The sequence below is a fragment of the Symphalangus syndactylus genome, chromosome 16, assembly GCF_028878055.3.
Source record: "Symphalangus syndactylus isolate Jambi chromosome 16, NHGRI_mSymSyn1-v2.1_pri, whole genome shotgun sequence".
NCBI lineage: Eukaryota > Metazoa > Chordata > Mammalia > Primates > Hylobatidae > Symphalangus > Symphalangus syndactylus.
In genome coordinates this window covers 74,367,914-74,391,331 of record NC_072438.2, presented here as the reverse complement: position 1 = coordinate 74,391,331, position 23,418 = coordinate 74,367,914, and the positions used below count along the sequence as shown (strand labels likewise).

The window sequence follows — 23,418 nt, the reverse complement described above, 5'->3', positions numbered from 1 at the left end:
CAGATAAGAGGACGGGATAAAATAAAAAGTACTTGTTCTCCTGCAGCAGTGGACCACCAAGATGCCAGATATGTGGGACAACTGTGGATGCACCTGAAAAATTAACTTGTGTAGAATATCTTTACAACAACCCTCTGGGTTTCCTAGAAGCAAGAAATGGAGGGAAATATATATTATTTAATTTGTTTGGATTAATAATAGGAAGCCTAATTTAAACTTGCTAAAACAATGAGAAAATTTATTATCTCACAGAACTAGAAATAGAGCAAGTTTCTAAACTCACTGAAGAGATGGTGATGAGGTGATCACAGTCATTGGTTTTATCTGTCTCGACTCTTCTATCCTCAAGACTGTCTTTATTCTAAGACTAGTTGCCCTCAGGGTTACCAGGGGACTGCCAGCAGCAATCAGTATTATAGGTTTACTCATATTCCCAAGGGCCCTTACTAAAGAGCAAGAAAGAACTCTCCCATAAGCTCTCAGAAGACTTCTCAAATCATATGATTGTGAATAAATCCCATGTCTATTTTCCAATCAATCACTGACAAGTGAAAAGATAAATACCATGATTGATTTAGACTAAACAGCTAAATTAGTTTCTACTAAGTTATATAAACTGCACAGAAAGAGGGGATTGAAGAATTCTCAAAAAAAAAAAAAGCTCAGGCTGCTGCATGTAGTAATAATAATAATACGAATAAACAGTAATAATAGTTACAATAATATAATAGCAATAGCAGGAAGAATGAGAAGGAGAGGAGAAGGTAATAGAAATGTATCTTCTGTATGAGGCACTCTGCTAAGCCTTTACATTCATTATCTCCTGTTATTCTATATAATAAACTTATGGGAGGAGAAATATTCACATCTGTGGTTAATGGATGAAAACTGGAGGCTTAGGAAAATTTAGTTATTTGCTTGGGGTCCTACATGTAGTAAATTTCAGACTTGACATTTGAACTGATGCTTATTTGCTATCATAATCCACTTATTTAGAACATTTTTTCCTTATTTTGTATCGTACACAATGAAGAGTTTCCAAAAGCGTAGCTGTTTATTCATGCAGTTTTAATGCCAATATTCATATGTTTTAGGGATAATAACCTTTTTATGGCATGAAAACTACTACTGCTCCAACAATTGGTTTTCATCTGAAGCTACTTTTTAAAACATTTTTGTAAGTTCTACAAACTGTTGAGGACTTGTGACTTATAGCAGAGAAAGTCAATGTTTCTCTAATATTCTCTCTTTCATTATCATGCTATTAGAATCCTTGATTTAAGTTAGTTTTCTGGGAAGCAGATAAGAAGATGGAATTATTCATGTAAAAAGTATGGAGGGGAAAAGTCTATGAAGAATAAATTGGAGAGAGATCATGAGAAGGCTGAGAGAGGCATCAATTGGGGATTCAGTATGACATTTAGGAAATGAGAAAGGGAGGGAAGGGAGAGCTTCAGAGTGCAGTTCAGCAGTAAGAAAAACTTCCCAGCAAGATCAAAGATGTCTGTTAGAGGCCAGGCGCCATGGCTCATGCCTGTAATCCCAGCACTTGGGGAGGCCAAGGCAGGTGGATTGCTTGAGGCCAGAAGTTCAAGACCAGCTTGGCCAACATGGTGAAACCCTGTCTTTACTAAAAATACAAAAAAAAAAAAAAGCCAGATGTGGTGGCACATGCCTGTAATCCCAACTACTCAGGAGGCTGAGGCAGGAGGATTGCTTGAACCCAGGAGGTGGAGGTTGGAGTGGGTGGAAATCTCACCACTGCACTCCAACCTGGGTGACAGGGTGAGATGCCATCTTAAAAACAAACAAACAACAACAAAAAAAAGATGTCTGATAGAGAAATTGGCAGGAATGGTTGGCAAGAATATCTGTCTAAAGTTGGTATAACTTCCCAGTCGCCTGTGAATATAGGTATGCTTATATATTACTAAGATTAAGCTAATGAGATATGTTGTGAAATGATGTGCTCAATACTTATCTTTACCCTTTAACTTCCTCTTCCATCTTTACCTTGCACCACGCTTACAGTAGCAAGCCATCTTGAGTGATGGTTGGGAGAGTGAATAAAGAGGATAGAAAGAGCCAGAGTCCCTGGATAACTTCCAGAAGTGTCATCACACCAGCCCAGTTAGAGGCAAAAAAGAAATGTCTAAACTCATTTTTAAATGTTGTTATAGGACTCTTTACACACACAGCTGTGCTTCAACCTCAATTGATAAACCTAATCATATTTAGAGATGAATTATAATTTTGCTGAGGCAGCAATGCTTAGGGTACACCAGAAAAAGAGATTTTTAAAAGTAAGTTAGCCTGTACAAAAATACTGTGACAGTACAGACATGTTTTAACATTGGCCCTGATGTTGCTGTTTTAATGGAAAGAAAAAGAAAGTTAAATACTTTGTCAAAATGAAACCAATAGGATTTGCTGACATGATGAAAGAGAAGGAAAATTAATGAGGGGTCCAAGATCTTGAAATTGTTGATTGGGTGAATGATGATACCATTAAACCAAACAGGAAGCATGGAGATGGATCAGGACTATCAGGAAGAAAATGATGAGTTTTGTTTTTGTTGAATTAGACTGAATTGCTGATGAAACATTTAAACTTTGTTGTCCCACATAAGGGGAAGATTGAATCTGCTCAGCAAGTGAAACAGATTCTTTATTGGCATAATATCTTTTCCTCTAAAACTTTCCTAAACCATTAGAGAAAGTTGTGCATATAAAATAAAGTCATAATGTAGTATTCAGGCTTCCCATTTGTAATGGATGACAGTTTTTTGTTTGTTTTGTTTTTGTTTTACATTTACCACATGGAAAATATCTTTGGGTTGTACAATGACATTTTGTGTATTCTGTACATTTTCTGGTTTAACCATTATAAATCAAGTGTTACAGTAAAGGCATGACATTCTTTCTTTCATATTATATCTGTATCCAAAGATGCCTAATTCCTTTACACCTTCTTCTCATCTGTTTACATGTTAGAAATTTAGGGAAAATTTTAGGTAAGGCAAAAATTCTATCTTTTCTCGTATTTATTATTACTTTTAAAATAATCTATTGTAAAACTTTTTAAAAATTAAAATAATCTTCAAATATTATGAATGCTTCTGGTTTAAAAGTCAATTTGTATTTTATGTTACAAAGATAACATTTACTTTTTTTTAATCTTGATTTTATATGACAGAGCTGTGAGATGTGTGACGTTAAATCAGAGTTGTATGATGGTAAATCTCAACATGATTTCAGTTTATATTTATAGATTTAACTTTTTCCACTAGTTAAAAGATGATATTGAACACCTGTATTCATTATTTAACCTCCCTCATGTTAGTTATTGTTATTTTTTAATCTTTGTAGTTCTTACTGTTGTGATTTTTTGCCCCAGGTGGAATTAAATAGGAGTAGATCCAGCCATGTCTTTTGGTGATTGATCTAGGGATTTCCTGACAGCTCAGAACATATTTAGTAATTACTAAATATTCAGGCCACTCAGACCTGAATATTGCATTATCTCCAACTGCCTGGAATGAAAATAATTTATCCACTTGCTGCAAGAAGTTCATTTTCACCATAAAGTGATCACTTTTCTTCCTAAATTGCATTATCTACTCGTAAAAGTCCAGGTGCCCTTCATCTACAGTCTTTTTCTATTCTGCTCATTTTTATTATCTTTGGCCCTTTAATAGCTGAAGGAGAAGGTAGACAATGTTTTGGGCCTGCATTGTTTATCTTACTATCTATCAGTGCAATAGGGATTTAGATTGTGTAACTTAATACAACAGTGCAAGACAAGTTAAGCAATAGGACTTCAGAATGTCTCGACCGAAGTTATACCTGTCCTACACAATTAAGTTCTCCAAGATACATTTAATTATGAAGGAAAGGCTATGAAAAAAAAATACTACAATCCAAAGAAATTAGTTTCCAATCTTATTCTGCTGAATTGTCAATAACTAAATCAACTTTATGTATTCCTTAGATCTTGGTAAAAGAGGAAAACAAACATTACAAATTGACATTGTTTTTCCATTTTAATACTTACATGAGATTAACTTGTGAGGATTTTATTTACACCTCATTGAACAAGTAAAAATAAAATAAATTAGAGATAAAATATACACATTGGAGGCACATATTATTCTTTATACTATAGAAGACATTAAATGTTTAAAAGCAAATTCACCTTAAAAAGTTTAAAGAACTTTTGAGAAACTTTATTTTAGTGTTTATCTAGGAATCCAGATATTGTAAATTTTTTATGTAGGTGAATAAGATTAAGACGTAACAAATTTAATATGTTGATATATTTTAATTTACCCAATTGCCTTAGATTATAAAAATTAATTAGAGATTTCCATAATGTTCTTATATTGTAATGATTAATTGCTCTTTAAATGTTTCCTCTTTAAATTTTCAACAGAATACTTAGTAGCTTTTAATTTTTACATATATTATATATTCTCAAGCTGCCATTTCTATTACAAAATTTGTGCTTGGGAGTACAATATATGATCCAAATAAGAGCTTTCCTTAAGTTTAAAAATAATGTGATTAACTCTATGAAAATATATTGACTAGTATCCATTGAAACAGGATATAAATATAAAATGTGATATATATTTCATGAATAATAATGTAAGCATAAAAACATTGTATAATAATATATAATGTTTAATAAATCTTTTTGACTTCATGAATTTCAAATTTTTTTTATTATACTTTAAGTTTTAGGGTACATGTGCACAATGTGCAGGTTAGTTACATATGTATACATGTGCCATGTTGTGTGCTGAACCCAGTAACTCATAATTTAACATTAGATATATCTCCAAATGCTATCCCTCCCCCCTCCCACCACCCCACAACAGGCCCCGGTGTGTGATGTTCCCCTTTCTATGTCCATGTGTTCTCATTGTTCAATTCCCACCTATGAGTGAGAACATGCGTTGTTTGTTTTTTTTTCCCCTTGGGATAGTTTGCTGAGAATGATGGTTTCCCCCTTCAATCATGATTTATCTACAGCACATTTTTATGTCTATAATGCCAAGACACACAGATATCCCCAGAGGCTGCAAAAGGCAAGGAAGTGGATTCTCTACTACAGCCTCCAGAAAGAAATACCAACTTGCTGATACTCTAATTTTTGCCCAGTGAGATCCATGTTAGACTTCTGACTCCCAAAATTGCAGGTTGATAAATTTACGTAGTTGTAAGCACTTTTTACAGTAAATTACATTAGCTATAAATGATAAAAAAGGAGACAGTCACTGAAGGATAAAATAGGAGGAAATTTCAGGCAGAGGAATTAAGATATAAAGGGCCTTAATATAAAAAACGACTTGAACTGGACAAAATGTTTTGCAAATCTGCAATTATTTTAAAATACAAAATTTATTTTTAAAATTTCCAATGACAAAACAAGTTTTTATGACTATTTTAGGGTTTTTACTATGAAGACTCTCTGAGGTTTTATTCTTTTTTATAGGCCTTATTTATGTATTTAGTCATTTGTTCAAGGATATAGGTATTTTACAAATAAAGACACTGATATCACAAATTTGATTTATAAAAGTTTCTTATGTTTCCTCTGCCAGAAAATATTTTGAAAACAGGTATTTCTATCCTTTCTTTTGTGGTACATGCATTTGTGACTTTTCTCTGTTTTATCCTTTGTGATGAGAATTTTTTTATTATTATACTTTAAGTTCTGGGATACATGTGCAGAACGTGCAGGTTTGTTACATAGGTATACATGTGCCATAGTGGTTTGCTGCACCCATCAACCCATCATCTACATTAGGTATTTCTCCTTATGCTGTCCCTCCCCTAGCCCCCAACCCCCTGACAGGCCCCAGTGTGTGATGTTCCCCTCCTTGTGTCCATGTGTTCTCATTGTTCAACTCCTACTTATTAGTGGGAACATGTGGTGTTTGGTTTTCTGTTCCTGTGTTAGCTTGCTGAGAATGATGGTTTCCAGCTTTATCCATGTCCCTGAAAAAAAAAAAAGAAAAAAAACAACACCCATGAACTCATCCTTTTTTATGGCTGCATAGTATTCCATGGTGTATATGTGCCATGGGCATTTGGATTGGTTCTAAGTCTTTGCTGCTGTGAATAGTGCTGCATAAACATATGTGTGCATGTTTCTTTATATTAGAATGATTTATAATTCTTTGGGTATATACCCAGTAATGGGATTGCTAGGTCAAATGGAATTTCTGGTTCTAGATCCTTGAGGAATTGCCACACTGTCTTCCACAATGGTTCAACTAATTTACACTCCCACCAACAGTGTAAAAGCATTCCTATTTCTCCACATATTCTCCAGCATCTGTTGTTTCCTGACTTTTTAATGATTCCCATTCTAACTGGTGTGAGATGATATCTCATTGTGGTTTTGATTTGCAATTTCTCTAATGACCAGTGATGAGCTTTTTTTCGTATGTTTGTTGGACACATAAATGTCTTCTTTTCAGAAGTGTCTGTTCATATCATTCACTCACTTTTTGATTTTTTTTTTTTGTAAATTTGTTTAAGTTCCTTATATGTTCTGGATATTAGCCCTTTGTCAGATGGATATATTGCAAACATTTTCTCCCATTCTTAAGGTTGCCTGTTCACTCTGATGATAGTTTCTTTTGGTGTGCAGAAGCTCTTTAATTTAATTAGATCCCATTTGTCAATTTTGGCTTTCGTTGCCATTGCTTTTGGTGTTTTAGTCATGAAGTCTTTCCCCATGCCTATGTCCTGAATGGTACTGCCTAGGTTTTCTTCTAGGGTTTTTATGGTTTTAGGTTTTATGTTTAAGTCTTTTATCCTTCTTGAGTTAATTTTTGTATAAGGTTTAAGGAAGAGTTCCAGTTCCAGTATTCTGCATTTGGCTACCCAGTTTTCCAAACAACATTAATTAAATAGAGAATCACTTTCTCTGTGCTTGTTTTCATCAGGTTTTTCAAAAATCAGATGGTTGTAGATGTGTGGCATTATTTCTGAGTCCTCTGTTCTGTTTCATTGGTCTATATTTTTGTTTTGGTATCAGTACCATGCTGTTTTGGTTACTGTAGCCTTGTAGTATAGTTTGAAGTCATATAAGGTGATACCTCCAGCTTTGTTTGTTTGTTTGCCTAGGACTGTCTTGGCTATGTGGGCTCTTTTTTGATTCCCTATGAAATTTAAAGTAGTTTTTTATTTTTTTCTAATTCTGTGAAGAAAGTCAGTGGTAGCTTGACAGAGATAGCATCGAATCTATAAATTACTTTGGGCAGTATGGACAGTTTCACAATATTAATTCTTCCTATCAATGAACATGGAATGTTTTTCCATTTGTTTGTGTCCTCTCTTATTTCCTTGAGCAGTGGTTTGTAGTTCTCCTTGAAGAGGTCTTTCACATCCCTTGTAAGTTGTATTCCTAGGTATTTTATTCTCTTTGTAGCAATTGTGAATGGGAGTTCACTCATGATTTAGCTCTCTATTATTTGTATATAGGAATGCTTGTGATTTTTGCTCATTGATTTTGTATCCTGAAACTTTGCTGAAGTTGCTTATCAGGTTAAGGAGATTTGGGGCTGAGACGATGGAATTTTCTAAATATACAATCATGTCATCTGCAAACAGAGACAATCTGACTTCCTCTCTTCCTATTTGAATACCATTTATTTCTTTTTCTTGCCTGATTGCCCTGGCCAGAACTTCCAATATTATGTTGAATAGGAGTGGTGAGAGAGGGCATCCTTGTCTTGTACTGGTTTTCAAAGGGAATGCTTTCAGCTTTTGCCCATTCAGTATGATATTGGCTGCAGAAGAAAGTGAGAAAGATCTAAAATCCACACCCTAACATCACAATTAAACAAACTAGAGAAGCAAAAGCAAACAAATTCAAAAGTTAGTAGAAGACAAGAAATAACAGATCAGAGCAGAACTGAAGGAAATAGAGACATGAAAAATGCTTCAAAACATCAATGCATCCAGGAGCTGGTTTTTTGATAAGATTAACAAAATAGAGAGGCCGCTAGCCTGACTAATAAAGAAGAAAAGTGAGAAGAATCAAATAGACACAATAAAAAATGATAAAGGGGATATCACCTCTGATCCCACAGAAATGCAAACTGACATCAGCGAATACCATAAACACTTCTATGCAAATAAACTAGAAAATCTAGAATAACTGGATAAATTCCTGGACACATATAGCCTCCCAAGACCAAACCAGAAAGAAGTCAAATCCTGGAATAGATCAATAACAAGTTCTGAAATCGAGGCAGTGATTAATAGCCTACCAACCAAAAAAAGCCCAGGACCAGAAAGAATCACAGCTGAATTCTACCAGAAGTTCAAAGGGGAGCTGGTACCGTTCCTTCTGAAACTATTCCAAATAATAGAAAAAGAGTGACTCCTCCCTAACTCATTTTATGAGGCCAGTGTCATCCTGATACCAAAACCTGGCAGAGACACAACGAAAAAAGGAAATTTCAGGCCAATATCCCTGATGAACATCAATGTGAAAGTCCTCAATAAAATACTGGCAAATTGAATCCAGCAGCATACCAAAAAGCTTATCCACCACGATCAAGTCGGCTTCATCACTGGGATGCAAGGTTGGTTCATCATACACAAATCAATAAACATAATCCATCACATAAGCAGAACCAATGAGAAAAATCACATGATTATATCAATAGATGCAGAAAAGGCCTTTGATAACATTCAACACCCCTTCGTGCTAAAAACTTTCAATAAACTAGGTATTGATGGAATGTATCTCAAAATAATAAGAGTTATTCATGACAAATCCACAGTGACTTCTCTCTTTGATTCATAGAGTGGCGATTCCAAACATCTCTTTTAAAGTGTAGAATAAAGATATCTGCCATGATGTGTCAGTGTAACCTGAATGTTACATCCCTGGGATAAATGACTTTACATCTTCTCTTAGTGCCAAGATAATTGACAACAATATTAAATGTCACAGTTATGCAAAAATAAGTGTACATTTCGTTTTTGGGACATTGAGAGATGGAAAAGAAAAGACTAAGGACTTGGAATATCATGAGGTGGAAAGGTAGATTACCGTTTATAAAGGCTCTCCATTTCAAGATCAAGGAATCATTGTCACATGACGAATGACCTAGAGTTTGGTTTTATAAAACAAGGATTTTCAAGAACATCTCAAAACAGATATCTTGAGGTAACTCAGAAGCTTTTTAACACTGAGAAGCTGTGAAGAGGAATTGAAGCCAATGGAGGGCATTGAAGTGTTATGTAATATTAGGGTGAAAAGTGGAGAGTATGCTATCAGAAGAAACAACATAAAAAGCTGAGACTGGAATATGGGGTGGAGGCAGAGCACATAAGACTGATCTTCTGGGGACTGTTGTGGGGTGGGGGGAAGGGGGAGGGACAGCATTAGGAGATATACCTAATGCTAAATGACGAGTTAATGGGTGCAGCACACCAACATGGCACATGGATACATATGTAACAAACCTGCACATTGTGCACATGTACCCTAAAACTTAAAGTATAATAATAATAATAATAAAAGACTGATCTTTCACATTTTATACAGTGCAATAGTAATGCCTAATTTCAAAATTATGTGAATGTATGAATTACATTCAAAAATTATTTTTGAAACCTTACTTTTTAAGTGTATTTACATTTCTAGCTATTTTTATCCCCTGAAACTGAAACTTCATTGAAAGGGTATCATTGTTGTTGCCAAAAGAAAATATAAGAAAATATAATATTTTTCATGTTTGATATATGTGAAGTTAATTTAAAATAACTGGTGTGGCTGTTTGTACACATATACTAACATATACTAATTGAACGGCATTGTTTTTAAAATAATTTCCTGACAGCACCATTTTTCTGTGTGACGGCAAAGAGCGTTTATGGTTGTTTCCTTTCTCTCTACTTTTCTTTGGTGTCACACTTTGGTCTTGGTTTCCATTTCTTGTTCTTACATTGCATTAATTTATTTCTGTTTATTCTTATATTCTCCCTGAGATGTCAATAATGATATGGTCCTACCAAATAAACTTGGCGTAGACACAAAACAAAACAAAATATAACCAGCTGTTGTGATCATGTCTCTCTGCTGTGCACTTTTTAAGTTGAACTGCCTAGAAAAATTACTTGTAAACTTCCCCAACTGCTTTACAATAAAACAAGAATTATCTTTATATAATAGAGAGCAAAGTTTCACACAGCACAAAATGTTGTTAGAGTCCATATCAAAACAGTGAATAATTAAGGTGCATATCTGATGTAAATTGCAAAATACATTTATACTATCAGCATCTTCATGTATCAGTCTGTTTTTACACTGCTGATAAAGACATATCTGACACTGGGTTATTTATGAAGAAAAAAAAGTTTAATGGACTCACAGTTCCATGTGGCTGGGGATGCCTCACCATCATGGTGGAAAGTGAAAGGCACATTTTACATGGTGGCAGACAAGAGAATGAGAAACAAGCAAAAGAGGTTTCCCCTTAAAAAACCATTCTATCTTGTGAGACTTATTACTACCAGGAAAACAGTATTGGGGAAACTGCCCCCAAGACTCAGTTAGCTCCCACTGGGTCCCCCTCACAATATGTGGGGATTATGGGAGCTACAATTCAAGATGAAATTTGGATGAGGACACAGCCAAACCCTATAACTCCATAACTTCAGGAATTATAGAATCAGTTCAATTGAAATTAAACATGCCTAGTTTTCTATTTGTTTTTCTGAAGACTGTTAAAACCTAGATACACTGAAGGGTTCTTGAAGGCAGTTAATGGCAAGTGAAGAAAAGCTCTCCTCACTGTAATTCAGTATCACTAGTTTGTCTACTCTGGCAGTCGGACTAGGGAGCATAGTGTTTCACAGCAGGTGGGACTTTTAATGCTCAGTCAGCTAGTGACAGTGGGTAGACCAGCAAAACCAGCCCCTTGGAGGTATATTTAATGTGACACAAAATTTGGTTGTGAGACCTATAGCTGTTAGAAATGAAGGTTATAAAAGTCAATTCATAGAGTGAAATCAAAATGAGTCAGAATAATGGGCCGAAGCCGTCACATTGAAATGTATTTTCACTTTTCCAATTTTCTTTATGTTTCTAAACTTATAATCTTACGCTCTCTATTACACATGTACTTTTATCTATCACTTTTCTTCCAAGGAATTTAGAATGCCATATCATCAATCATCAAAATAGACTTAGAAGACACAAAAAGTTATTGCTATTCCCCTTTTTCAGATAAAAAAAGAAAATCGAAGGGGCAGCTAAATAATTTTTCCCCTACATCCCTCCAAGAAGTCACTGGCAAAATCAAGAGGGATTTCAAGGTCTTTTGTGACCCATATCCACAAGTATAAGATGAAAGTGTGAGATAACAACACAAACAGAATTCAAATAAGCTGTCAAGTTCAAATTTCTCTTGCTCTTCTGCTGGGAATAAACACAAAACAGATTTTGTTTATCAACATGTGTTCATTTTGTGTTTATATGAATAATGTTCTTGAAATAGAAGGTGCTATCAGTAAGTATATATGTTCATACATATACCTATATGTTGTTGACATAATTATACTTTTAATTGTTTTTTTCTCAAATATGCTATTTTCCCCCACATATTTCTATTCTAAATCCTTTTTTGAATATTCGCTATACTATGTTCACAATTCAGTTGTAAAATTCTGTTGTATTTAATATTCTATTTTACTGATTGTAAAATTACAGGACAATTTTACAGTATTGGGAAATATACAAAGGCTTTCTATGTGAGTCTACAGATACTACTGCCTTTGAAATGAAGTGACCCTTTTTCCTATTTATCTATGTATTTTCTTACAAAATGAAATTATTGGACTTCAGTATTCAGAGAAATGGTTTAAAGCTCTCATGAGTGTTACTGTCAGATTTATTAAGAAAGGTGCTTCTTATTGCAAATTATAAATTACCTTTTCTCTTGAAGACATGAGAAAACTGGCATTATAAGGCTAACAACTAATCCTAAACCTGAAGAGAGACAGGCATTCTCTGGGAGAAAAAATATTCCGTCATTTGCTTTCTTCAGGCAAATGCTGTGGAACCCCATTAAGCAGTAAAATGATTCAGCTAGAATTGTTTAACAAATTGCCAAAGGCCAAGTGTGGAATAGTGAACCAATGTGAAGACCCTCGTTTCTGCAGACATATGGGAGTTGTATGTCTGCAGAAGCCAGGATCTTCACACTGGTACCCTATTCAACACTTGTGGCAATGTAATAGTTAGTGAAAGTTTCTCCTGCATTGGATATATGTTCCTGACTATATCACCATTCTCTCTCCCCCAAAAGAAATTATTTCTCCTCCACAGTACTTTACGACTATATTTTGTCACAGCAGTTCAGATAAATTTGTGAAAATGTCTAACTGCTTTGCTAACGTATAAAATTATTAAGAACAAAGATATTTCTTACTCTAAATGGTATTCACCTACAACACTCATCATAGTGCTTTGAGCAGTCTCACCTTTAATAAAGTTTTAATAAAGTTTTCATTTGTGGTCACCTCATTTCTAAATAAACCTGACATAAATAGAAAAGATCCAGTGAAGGATAATGGAAAGGATTGTAATCATGGGTAATACTACAGGAGGGTGCTCTGAATGAGGGGGAGATTAAAAAGACTAGACTGAATTGCTCTAAAGAAATGAAAGGGAAAAGGTGATAAAATACAGGCATATTAAGTCAAGAAGTGAATAAAACAGATACACAGAATTTTGCTTTTCTACCCTTCCTTACAATTCAAGGGCAGTGGATAATATCAGAGTGCTTAAAATATAAAAATAAAGGTCTTCCTTAGAATAAATTGTCAAAAAATAGTTTCAGTGTTTCTGTCTGGTCCATTGCTAATTGGAAAACTAAATCAACTCTATGCTTCCATTTTCCAATATTTATTTGTATAAAAGAATGTTAAATATTGAAAGAACTTTAGATATTATTATATTCTAAAAGTTTTCCATTTAAAAAGAGAAAATTCATGCTCAGACAGCTTTGTTACCCATATGCTTTCATAACTCTAATTAGTTGGAGTCCTCTTTCCAGTGTTATGTCAGAGGTCTTTTTAGTACTCTACGGGTAACTTCAGAGCAGTCATTATATATTGTAATTCACATAGTTAATGTACATGTTTATGTAAATACATGCATACGCCATTAGTGTGCATGGTATATTCTATATCCACACAAATATATTAGATAAAACAAAAATTTAACATGGGCTTAGGTTTATATTTTAACACTTTTTACTACTTATCTTTTTATTTCCAGGTATTAAGTAAATACACTATTTGGTTTTCACCAATTCACATACAAAATGATTTATATAAACTCATGTATTAATTTATATATATTTTAAACATACGTAATGTAGAATATCCATAGAAAATATATTATTACTACAAAATTAAAATTTTTTATTCTGAAATAAGCTGAACAATGAGTCGACACCATGCAGTCCCTCTAAAGTTTTTCATATCCATTAATTTTTGAAATTCTCTCACGTTTTCTTACTATTAAATTTAAATTGTTGTCATTATTAAGCATGCTTCAGCACCTTGATTTTCCCAAGTTAATGGTTTTTATAGAAAACTTTCTATTATTTCCACATAATAAATGAAGAATATATTTGCAGTAAAATCTGAACTGAGGGAAATTATAAAATGACCTACATTAAAACATAGTACATAGATAGCCTCAGAAACTATATTAAAAATCTAGTGTAGGCAGTCCTATAAATTGATTTTCCTAAATGTCTCTTGTTCTTTTGACTTTCAAGTTCTCTAGCTCCTGATTTACTCCAGATCTATTTCATGACCCTCTCAAGTGAAGATCATTTTTTTGTTACGTCTGAGTCAAGGCAGTTTCCTTCACATGCTCCTATTAAGAACACCACATACTTTAGCCTTCCATACCGTTATCACAATGCATAATAAGTTCTTATTACTTACTTCCCATTTGCATACTGTGTGATAATTACATTAGTTCAGGGTTAATATCTGTGAAAGTTGGTATAACTAAATGCCTGTCATTAAGAGCTATGCAATAAACATTTATTGAACAACTAGAAAATTAAGAAATAAATGCTCAATTGTTGCTGTTTTAAAAAACTATTCTGTTATAGTACTTTCAGGGTAACTAACACTTGGCGTATGCCTCCATATCTTAGAGTCTACACAGTGGTAGAGTAGTTGTCTTATTGACTCTAACTATTCTTTCCTTCACTATAAAAGAGTATTATTCAATCTTGATCACTGTAAGATGTGTCTTGCAGTGACTCCCGTGAGGCACGTGCTTCCTCCCCAACTGACACTGGTCTTGATCGTGTAATTTCTTTTGCCTATTGGTATGTTAGCAGAAGTGACATTGTGCCATTTCCTTGAAAATGCCATAAAATATACCACCTGCTTTTACCATCTTTCTTGCTGTTTTTTCTCTATCATGAGACCAAATAGCTCAAATAATGGCTGCTCCTTTGGATTTTATTCAGGAATAAGAAGATGGTAAAGTAGAGCTGACCAGAGATTTCATACCTGAAGCCAATAGCGGACAAGATGTACATATAAGAACAATAGATATTATACCCAAGATATCATTGCCAAGATCAATGTCAAGAAGCTTTCCCTTTATGTTTGTATCTACAACTCAGTGAGTTAATTATTCCATGTAAGGTAAGATCAGTGTCCAATTTCATTATTTTGCAAGCAGATATTTCAATTTTCCCAGCACTACTCATTAAACAGACTTTTTCTTCATTGTATATTCTTTGCACCTATGTCAAAGCTCAGTTGAATGTACAAGCATGGTATTATTTCTGAGCTCTCCATTCTCTTCCATTGGTCTGTATGTCTTTTTTATGCCAGTACTATATAATTTTGATTACTGTAGCTATGCAATATATTTTAAAATCCAGAAGTGTGATTTCTCCAGGTTTTCTCTTGTTTTGTTTGATTTTGTATTTAAATGAGACATAACAATTGTACATGTTTTGAGGGTACAGTGTGATGTTTCAATATGCGTATACAATGTGTAATGATCAAACTAAGGTAATTAGCATATCCATAACCTCAAACACTAATCATTTCTTTGTGCTGAGAGCATTCAATATCTTCTCTTCTAGTTACTTTGAAACACATAATTGTTAACTATAGTCACATTGTTATGCAACGGAACACTAGAATTTATTCCTCCTATATTACTGCAACTTTGTACGTTTTGACCAACCTTTCCCCATCCACCCTACCCTCAACCCTTCAAAGCTTCCAGTAAAATGACTATGCTGCTCTCCACTTTGATGAGATCAACTTTTTAAAATTTTACATGTGAGTAAGATTATGTGGTATTTGTCTTGATGTGTCTGGTTTATTTCAATTAACATAATGTCCTCCAGGCTTATCCAAGTTGCCATAAATGATAAAATTTTAGTCATTTTTCATTGCAGAATAGTATTTCGTAGTACAAATATTCTGCATTTTCTTTATCCATTCATGTATTGATGGACAATTAGGTTGATTTCATATTTTGGCTACTGCAAATATTGCTATATAATAAATGTAGGAGTGCAGATATTTCTTTGGTATGCTGATTTTATTTATTTAGATACATACCAAGTGGCGGGATTGCTAATCATATGGTAGTTATATTTTTAATATTTGTGGAACCTAAATACTATTTTCCACAATGGATTTATGAAATTACATTTTATTTGTGTGTTAAGGGATAAAAGATACACAAACTTAGGGGGAGGGATAGCATTAGGAGATATACCTAATGCTAAATGACGAGTTAATGGGTGCAGCACACCAACATGGCACATGTATACATATGTAACAAACCTGCACATTGTGCACATGTACCCTAAAACTTAAAGTATAATATTAATAATTAAAAAATAAATAAATAAATAAATAATTCAAAATATGTATCAGGCAATTGTTATAGTGTCGGATTTTTTCTTTGTATGTTTTTCTCTTTTATTTGTGATCAAAGTTAAGTTTTTATACACTTACAATTACTTGTTATAAGATATTTTGTAAGCTTCATGATAACATAAAGCAAAAACCTATAACAATACACTAAAAATTAAAAAAAAAATGAGGAATCAAAACATACTACTCGACAAAGCCACTTAACCACAAAGGAAGACAGTAAGAGTTGGAGAAAAGAAAAAACAACTTACAAAGCAACTAGAAAGCAAACAACAACATGGCAGGAGTAAGTCATTACCTGTCAATAACTATCTGGAATGTAACTGGATTAAATTTTCCAATTCAGAGAAATAGAGTAGCTTAATGGATGAAAAATAATACCCAACAAGGAACATTTCACTCATAAAGACACACATAGACTAAAACTATAGGGATGAAAGATAATATTCCATGTAAATGGAAACCACAAAAGAGTAAGAATAGCTATATTTACATAAGATGAAATAGATTTTAAGCCAAACACGATAACAAGAGACAAAGGTCATTATATAATGATAAAGAAGTCAATACAGCAAGAGGGTATAATACTCGTAAATATATATGCACCCAACATTGGAGCACTTAAATATATAAAGAAAATATCAATCTGTAGACAACATTGCCTTTGCCATCAATTCCATAATTCAATATGATTTCTTTTTTCTTTAGAGCTACACCTGATTCTAATGGGGCTTTGTTAATGCGATTCTTTCTCACTGTACCTGTTTCCTGATGTCCCATTGAACTGAGCTTATCAAGAAGTGCAATAGTGGTGAAAAAGTTATCAAATACAAAATGATATTGTCCAGGGTGTACGTAAGTCCCTCACTAAACTTATTAATAAGTGATGCACCAACACCATATTCTTCATATTTAGTATTTGGGTTTTTACCCTGATACGGCTGAAAGCAGCAAATGTAGCACAGATATGTGGCACCACAACAAAACCTACAGCCAAACAGAATGGGCTTTCCCCGAAAAAGTTGTTTGCACCCGTGACAACCAAAATAAGGAACCATGGATTCTTTAAAGCTGAAATATGTCTCATTTGGAACAAATTTCATACATCTCTCATTACGTTTGCTTATGAGAAGTAGCAACGTGGAAAATTTGTCCATTGGATCCAAATTGGCATTGTCAGCAACATGCAAATCAGAAAATTTAGTTTCAAAGCAGTCACGTCTCATGGCAGCAATAACCAGTACACTATGCACATCTGTTTTTTTTTTTGTTGTTGTTGTTGTTGTTGTTGTTGTTGTTTCCAAAACATACAGCTTCTGGGAACTGAGATGTAATCACTCAGAAAAATAATTCCCAGAAAATATTTGAATTTGGAGCTAGTCAAGCCAAGATGTACACCCTTACTTTGAGCGTATAAGTTGGAGTACTTGACAATGAGTTCAATGACTTCGTCGTCATGAAAAAGTTCAAGAATTTCTGTGGGAGTTCTCATTTCGGTGAATAAATCGATTGGTGGTTCTGTAATTCTTTTTTCTTTTTTTTTCCCACTTTTTAAAATTATTATTATACTTTAAGTTTTAAGGTACATGTGCACAATGTGCAGGTTTGTTACATATGTATGCATGTGCCATGTTGGTTTGTTGCACCCATTAACTTGTTATTTAGCATTAGGTATATCTCCTAATGCTATCCCTCCCCCCTCCCCCCACCCCACAACAGTCTCCGGAGTGTGATGTTCCCCTTCCTGTGTCCATGTGTGAATTCCCACCTATGAGTGAGAACATGCAGTGTTTGGTTTTTTGTCCTTGCAATAGTTTACTGAGAATGATGGTTTCCAGTTTCATCCATGTCCCTGCAATGGACATGAACTCATCAATTTTTATGGCTGCATAGTATTCCATGGTGTATATGTGCCACATTTTCTTAATCCAGTCTATCATTGTTGGACATTTGGGTTAGTTCCAAGTCTTTGCTACTGTGAATAGTGCCACAATAAACATACATGTGCATGTGTCTTTATAGCAGCATGATTTATAGTCCTTTGGGTATATACCCAGTAATGGGATGGCTGGGTCAAATGGTATTTCTAGTTCTAGATCCCTGAGGAAATGCCACACTGACTTCCACAATGGTTGAACTAGTTTACAGTCCCACCAACAGTGTAAAAGTGTTCCTATTTCTCCACATCCTCTCTAGCACCTGTTGTTTCCTGACTTTTTAATGATGGCCATTCTAACTGGTGTGAGATGGTATCTCATTGTGGTTTTGATTTGCATTTCTCTGATGGCCAGTGACAATGAGCATTTTTTCATGTTTTCTGGCTGCATAAATGTCTTCTTTTGAGAAGTGTCTGTTCATGTCCTTTGCCCAGTTTTTGATGGGGTTGTTTGTTTTTTTCTTGTAAATTTGTTTGAGTTCATTGTAGATTCTGGATATTAGCCCTTTGTCAGATGAGTAGGTTGCGAAAATTTTCTCCCATTCTGTAGGATGCCTGTTCACTCTGATGGTAGTTTCTTTTGCTGTGCAGAAGCTCTTTAATTTAATTAGATCCCATTTGTCAATTTTGTCTTTTGTTGCCATTGCTTTTGGTGTTTTAGACATGAAGTCCTTGCCCGTGCCTATGTCCTGAATGGTATTGCCTAGGTTTTCTTCTAGGGTTTTTATGGTTTTAGGTCTAACATGTAAGTCTTTAATCCATCTTGAATTAATTTTTGTATAAGGTGTAAGGAGGGGATCCAGTTTCAGCTTTCTACATATGGCTAGCCAGTTTTTCCAGCACCATTTATTAAATAGAGAATCCTTCTCCCATTGCTTGTTTTTGTCAGGTTTGTCAAAGATCGGATAGTTGTAGATATGCAGCATTATTTCTGAGGGCTCTGTTCTGTTCCATTGATCTATGTCTCTGTTTTGGTACCAGTACCATGCTGTTTTGGTTACTGTAGCCTTCTAGTATAGTTTGAAGTCAGGTAGCGTGATGCCTCCAGCTTTGTTCTTTTGGCTTAGGATTGACTTGGTGATGCGCGCTCTTTTTTTGGTTCCATATGAACTTTAAAGTAGTTTTTCCAATTCTGTGAAGAAAGTCATTGGTAGCTTGATGGGGATGGCATTGAATCTATAAATTACCTTGGGCAGTATGGCCATTTTCACGATATTGATTCTTCCTACCCATGAGCATGGAATGTTCTTCCATTTGTTTGTATCCTCTTTGATTTCATTGAGCAGTAGTTTGTAGTTCTCCTTGAAGAGGTCCTTCACGTCCCTTGTAAGTTGGATTCCTAGGTATTTTATTCTCTTTGAAGCAATTGTGAATGGGAGTTCACTCATGATTTGGCTCTGTTTGTCTGTGATTGGTGTACAAGAATGCTTGTGATTTTTGTACATTGATTTTGTATCCTGAGAATTTGCTGAACTTGCTTATCAGCTTAAGGAGATTTTGGGCTGAGACAATGGGGTTTTCTAGATATACAATCATGTCATCTGCAAACAGGGACAATTTGACTTCCTCTTTTCCTAATTGAATACCCTCTATTTCCTTCTCCTGCCTGATTGCCCTGGCCAGAACTTCCAGCACTATGTTGCATAGGAGTGGTGAGAGAGGGCATTCCTGTCTTGTGCCAGTTTTCAAAGGGAATGCTTCCAGTTTTTGCCTGTTCAGTATGATATTGGCTGTGGGTTTGTCATAGATAGCTCTTATTATTTTGAGATACGTCCCATCAATACCTAATTTAATGAGAGTTTTTAGCATGAAGGGTTGTTGAATTTTGTCAAAGGCCTTTTCTGCATCTATTGAGATAATCATGTGGTTTTTGTCTTTGGTTCTGTTTATATGCTGGATTACATTTATTGATTCGCATATGTTGAACCAGCCTTGCATCCCAGGGATGAAGCCCACTTGATCATGGTGGATAAGCTTTTTGATGTGCTGCTGGATTCGGTTTGCCAGTATTTTATTGGGGATTTTTGCATCAATGTTCATCAAGGATATTGGTCTGAAATTCTCTTTTTTGGTTGTGCCTCTGCCAGGCTTTGGTATCAGGATGCTGCTGGCCTCATAAAATGTGTTAGGGAGGATTCTCTCTTTTTCTATTGATTGGAATAGTTTTGGAATGAATGGTACCAGTTCCTCCTTGTACCTCTGGTAGAATTCGGCTGTGAATCCATCAGGTCCTGGACTCTTTTTGGTTGGTAAGCTATTGATTATTGCCACAATTTCAGGACCTGTTATAGGTCTATTCAGAGATTCAACTTCTTCCTGGTTTAGTCTTGGGAGGGTGTAGTTGTCGAGGAATTTATCCATTTCTTCTAGATTTTCTAGTTTATTTGTGTAGAGGTGTTTGTAGTATTCTCTGATGGTAGATTGTATTTCTGTGGGATCGGTGGTGATATCCCCTTTTACATTTTTTATTGCGTCTATTTGATTCTTCTCTCTTTTCTTCTTTATCAGTCTTGCTAGCAGTCTATCAATTTTGTTGATCTGTTCAAAAAACCAGCTCCTGGATTAATTAATTTTTTGAAGGGTTTTTTGTGTCTCTATTTCCTTCAGTTCTGCTCTGATTTTAGTTATTTCTAGCCTTCTGCTAGCTTTTGAATGTGTTTGCTCTTGCTTTTCTAGTTCTTTTAATTGTGATGTTAATTCTATCTGCTACAAGTTGTGCAGTTAGGTCCGCTTTCTTCCATTTGCAAACAATTTTTTTCACTTTCTTTCTCCTTGATGGTGGAAGTTGCTGCGCGGTAGACATAGATGGATCTTCGTCAGGAGAGTCAAATTTAAGTGCATATGAGGGATCATCTGAGTCAGACTCAGCATCAGAATCACTTTTATAAGATTTGCAGCTGCGGGCAACAAAGAACCTGCCAGATTATTTATTGTTCCACTTTCTTCGTCCCCTGAGTCCTCATCGGAAACAGATGCTGTAGCATTTTCAGGTGGTTGTATCAGAATAGTACTTGCTTCTATGCTGTCATCTGTATTTAAAGTTTATTTCATGTAAACTTAGAGTTTGAGACATCTTGGGACTAAAACTCAAAAAAGTGATTATTAGTCCTAGTGGTAGTGGTTTTGCCGAGTGTTCCAAAAATGGAACATACAAAATGTCTAACCCATAACTAATGCAACAATAATTATTTCGGTATTTTCTTTTTAAAGCACAATTACTAGTATAGGATATAGTGCAGTAAAGTTACACGTACCTGTCTTTTGATATTGCTTCAAAAATATTTCCAAAAACTCACATCACTTCTTGACAATCTCCCAGCATGCCAGTATCTGCAGCAGTGACTAACTCTGCACACCATGTGATAATATCTACCCCCAGAAGGCAGACATTTGTGAAAAATCAGACCTTGGAGATGACCTTGAGTAGTAGGATATAAATAACTCCCACATGCTTAGCGTTCCAATAATGGAACAATGAGCATATTAAAAAGATAAAATCAACAACCCTTTAGACTAAGGGAAAAAAAAGGAGAGACAACTAAAATATATAAAATAAATAAAAAGGAGACATTACAACTGACATCACAGAAATACAGTGGCTTACTAGAGATTATTATAAACAAATGTAAACCAACAGATTGAAAAGCCTATAATAAGTGGACAAATTCCTAAACCGCATTGTTCTTATTACTTATAATTGTTTTGGTTATTTAAAGTAACAGGTTAAAAAAACATAAATAGGTAAGTGGAACTACATCAAACTAAAAACTTCTGCACAACAAAGAAAATAATGGACAAAATGAAAAGGCAACCTGTGGAATGGAATAAAATATTTGCAAGCCATATATTTGATAGAGCATCAATATCTAAAATGTGCTTGAACCTCCTACAACTCAAGAGCTAAATAAATAAATAATAACACAAATAAAAATTTAACCTGACTAAAAAAAATGAGCAAAGTCTGAATAGGTATTTCTACAAAGGAGACATACAAATTGGAAATAAATATATAAAAAGACGTTCTGCATCACTAGTCATCAAGGAAATTCAAATCAAACTACAATAAAATGTCTCCTGACACCCGTTAGAATGGCTCTTACATAAAAGGCAGATAAAAAGTATTGGTAAGGGTGTGAAGAAAAAGGAAACTATGTACACTATTATTGGGAATATAAAATGGTATAGCCACCATAAAAAAATGTGTGTAATTTACTTTAAAAATTAAACTAGAACTACCATATGATCCAAAAATCCCACTTTGGGGTATATATTGTAAAAAATTAAAACTGCCTTCTCAAAAAATATCTGCACTCCATGCTGATTTCAGTATTATTTACAGTAGTAAAGATATAAAACAAACTAATGGTCCATCAACAGACAAATGAATAAAGAAATTGTTATATAAAGATGATAGAACATTCAACTGTTGCATTTACAGTGAAATAAAAGACAGAACATTCTTCCATTTCCAATAATGTGGATGAATCTGGAGGACACTATGCTAAGTAAAATATGTCAGAACAAATACATAATACCACTTATATCAAGAATCTAAAATAGGTCAAACTCATAAAAATGGATAGTAGAATGATAGCTGCCAGGGGCTGGGGGTAGGAGGAAACAGGGAGATATTAGTCAAAATGTACAAAATTTCAGTCAAGCAAGATGAATAAGTCCTAGAGATCTATAGTGCAGCATAGCGCTGATAGCTAACAATACTGTATTGTGTACTGAACAATTTTCTAGAAGGTATATCTTATATTAAGTGTTCTTATTATAAATAATAATAAGGAAGGCAAGAGGAAACTTCAGGAAGTAATGGATATGTTTATGACATAGATTGTGATGACGGTTTCGTAGATGTAGACGTCTCCAAACTCATCAGGTTGTGTACATTTAATATGCACTGTCTTTTGCCCATCACATGTAAAGTGTTTTTTAAAAAATAACAAATGTTCTATAAGCCACTGATTTTTTTGCTCTTAAAAATGTTACTTCATTATGTTTATTCATGATGTTACTGCTGCAGTCTTTTTTATTGTTTATTATTATATGAACTCTCACTTGAATACAGAATTTAGTACCAAACATTGGATGTTCCTATTACAAAATGTTCAAAAGATTAATTAACTGCTAAAAAAGCCTGAGAATATTTTTTTTCAGTTTAGTTTCAGAAATATTAGATTAAGAAAACTGCTCTGCCATGAAGGTGATACTCTCTCCAGTATACTCCTGGATGAGGCCAAGAAAAATTGGGAAAAGAAAAGGACATAACAGCACACATAAAAAAACTCTAAGATCAGTAGGCCAGGAAGCTATGCAAGGGAGGCAGACTAAGGGCCAACTTTCAGTAGGATTTCAGAATTGCTATGGACCTGTGACTGCTGGGCACTTCCCATTCTTCCCCCTTTGCAATCCAAACTGTTACTGGGGTTTATTCTGTTCCAGTTTTATATGTTCTCTATGGCTTTGTGTGTGGTGGGTGTCATGGTGGGATACTCATTGTTTTA

At 34.4% G+C, this 23,418-nt stretch overlaps 1 pseudogene; it reads right to left on the bottom strand.

Moving 5' to 3' along the window:
* Positions 1-279: 279 nt before the first annotated feature.
* Positions 280-20,984, bottom strand: LOC129464639 (piggyBac transposable element-derived protein 3-like; annotated as a pseudogene).
* Positions 20,985-23,418: the final 2,434 nt, after the last annotated feature.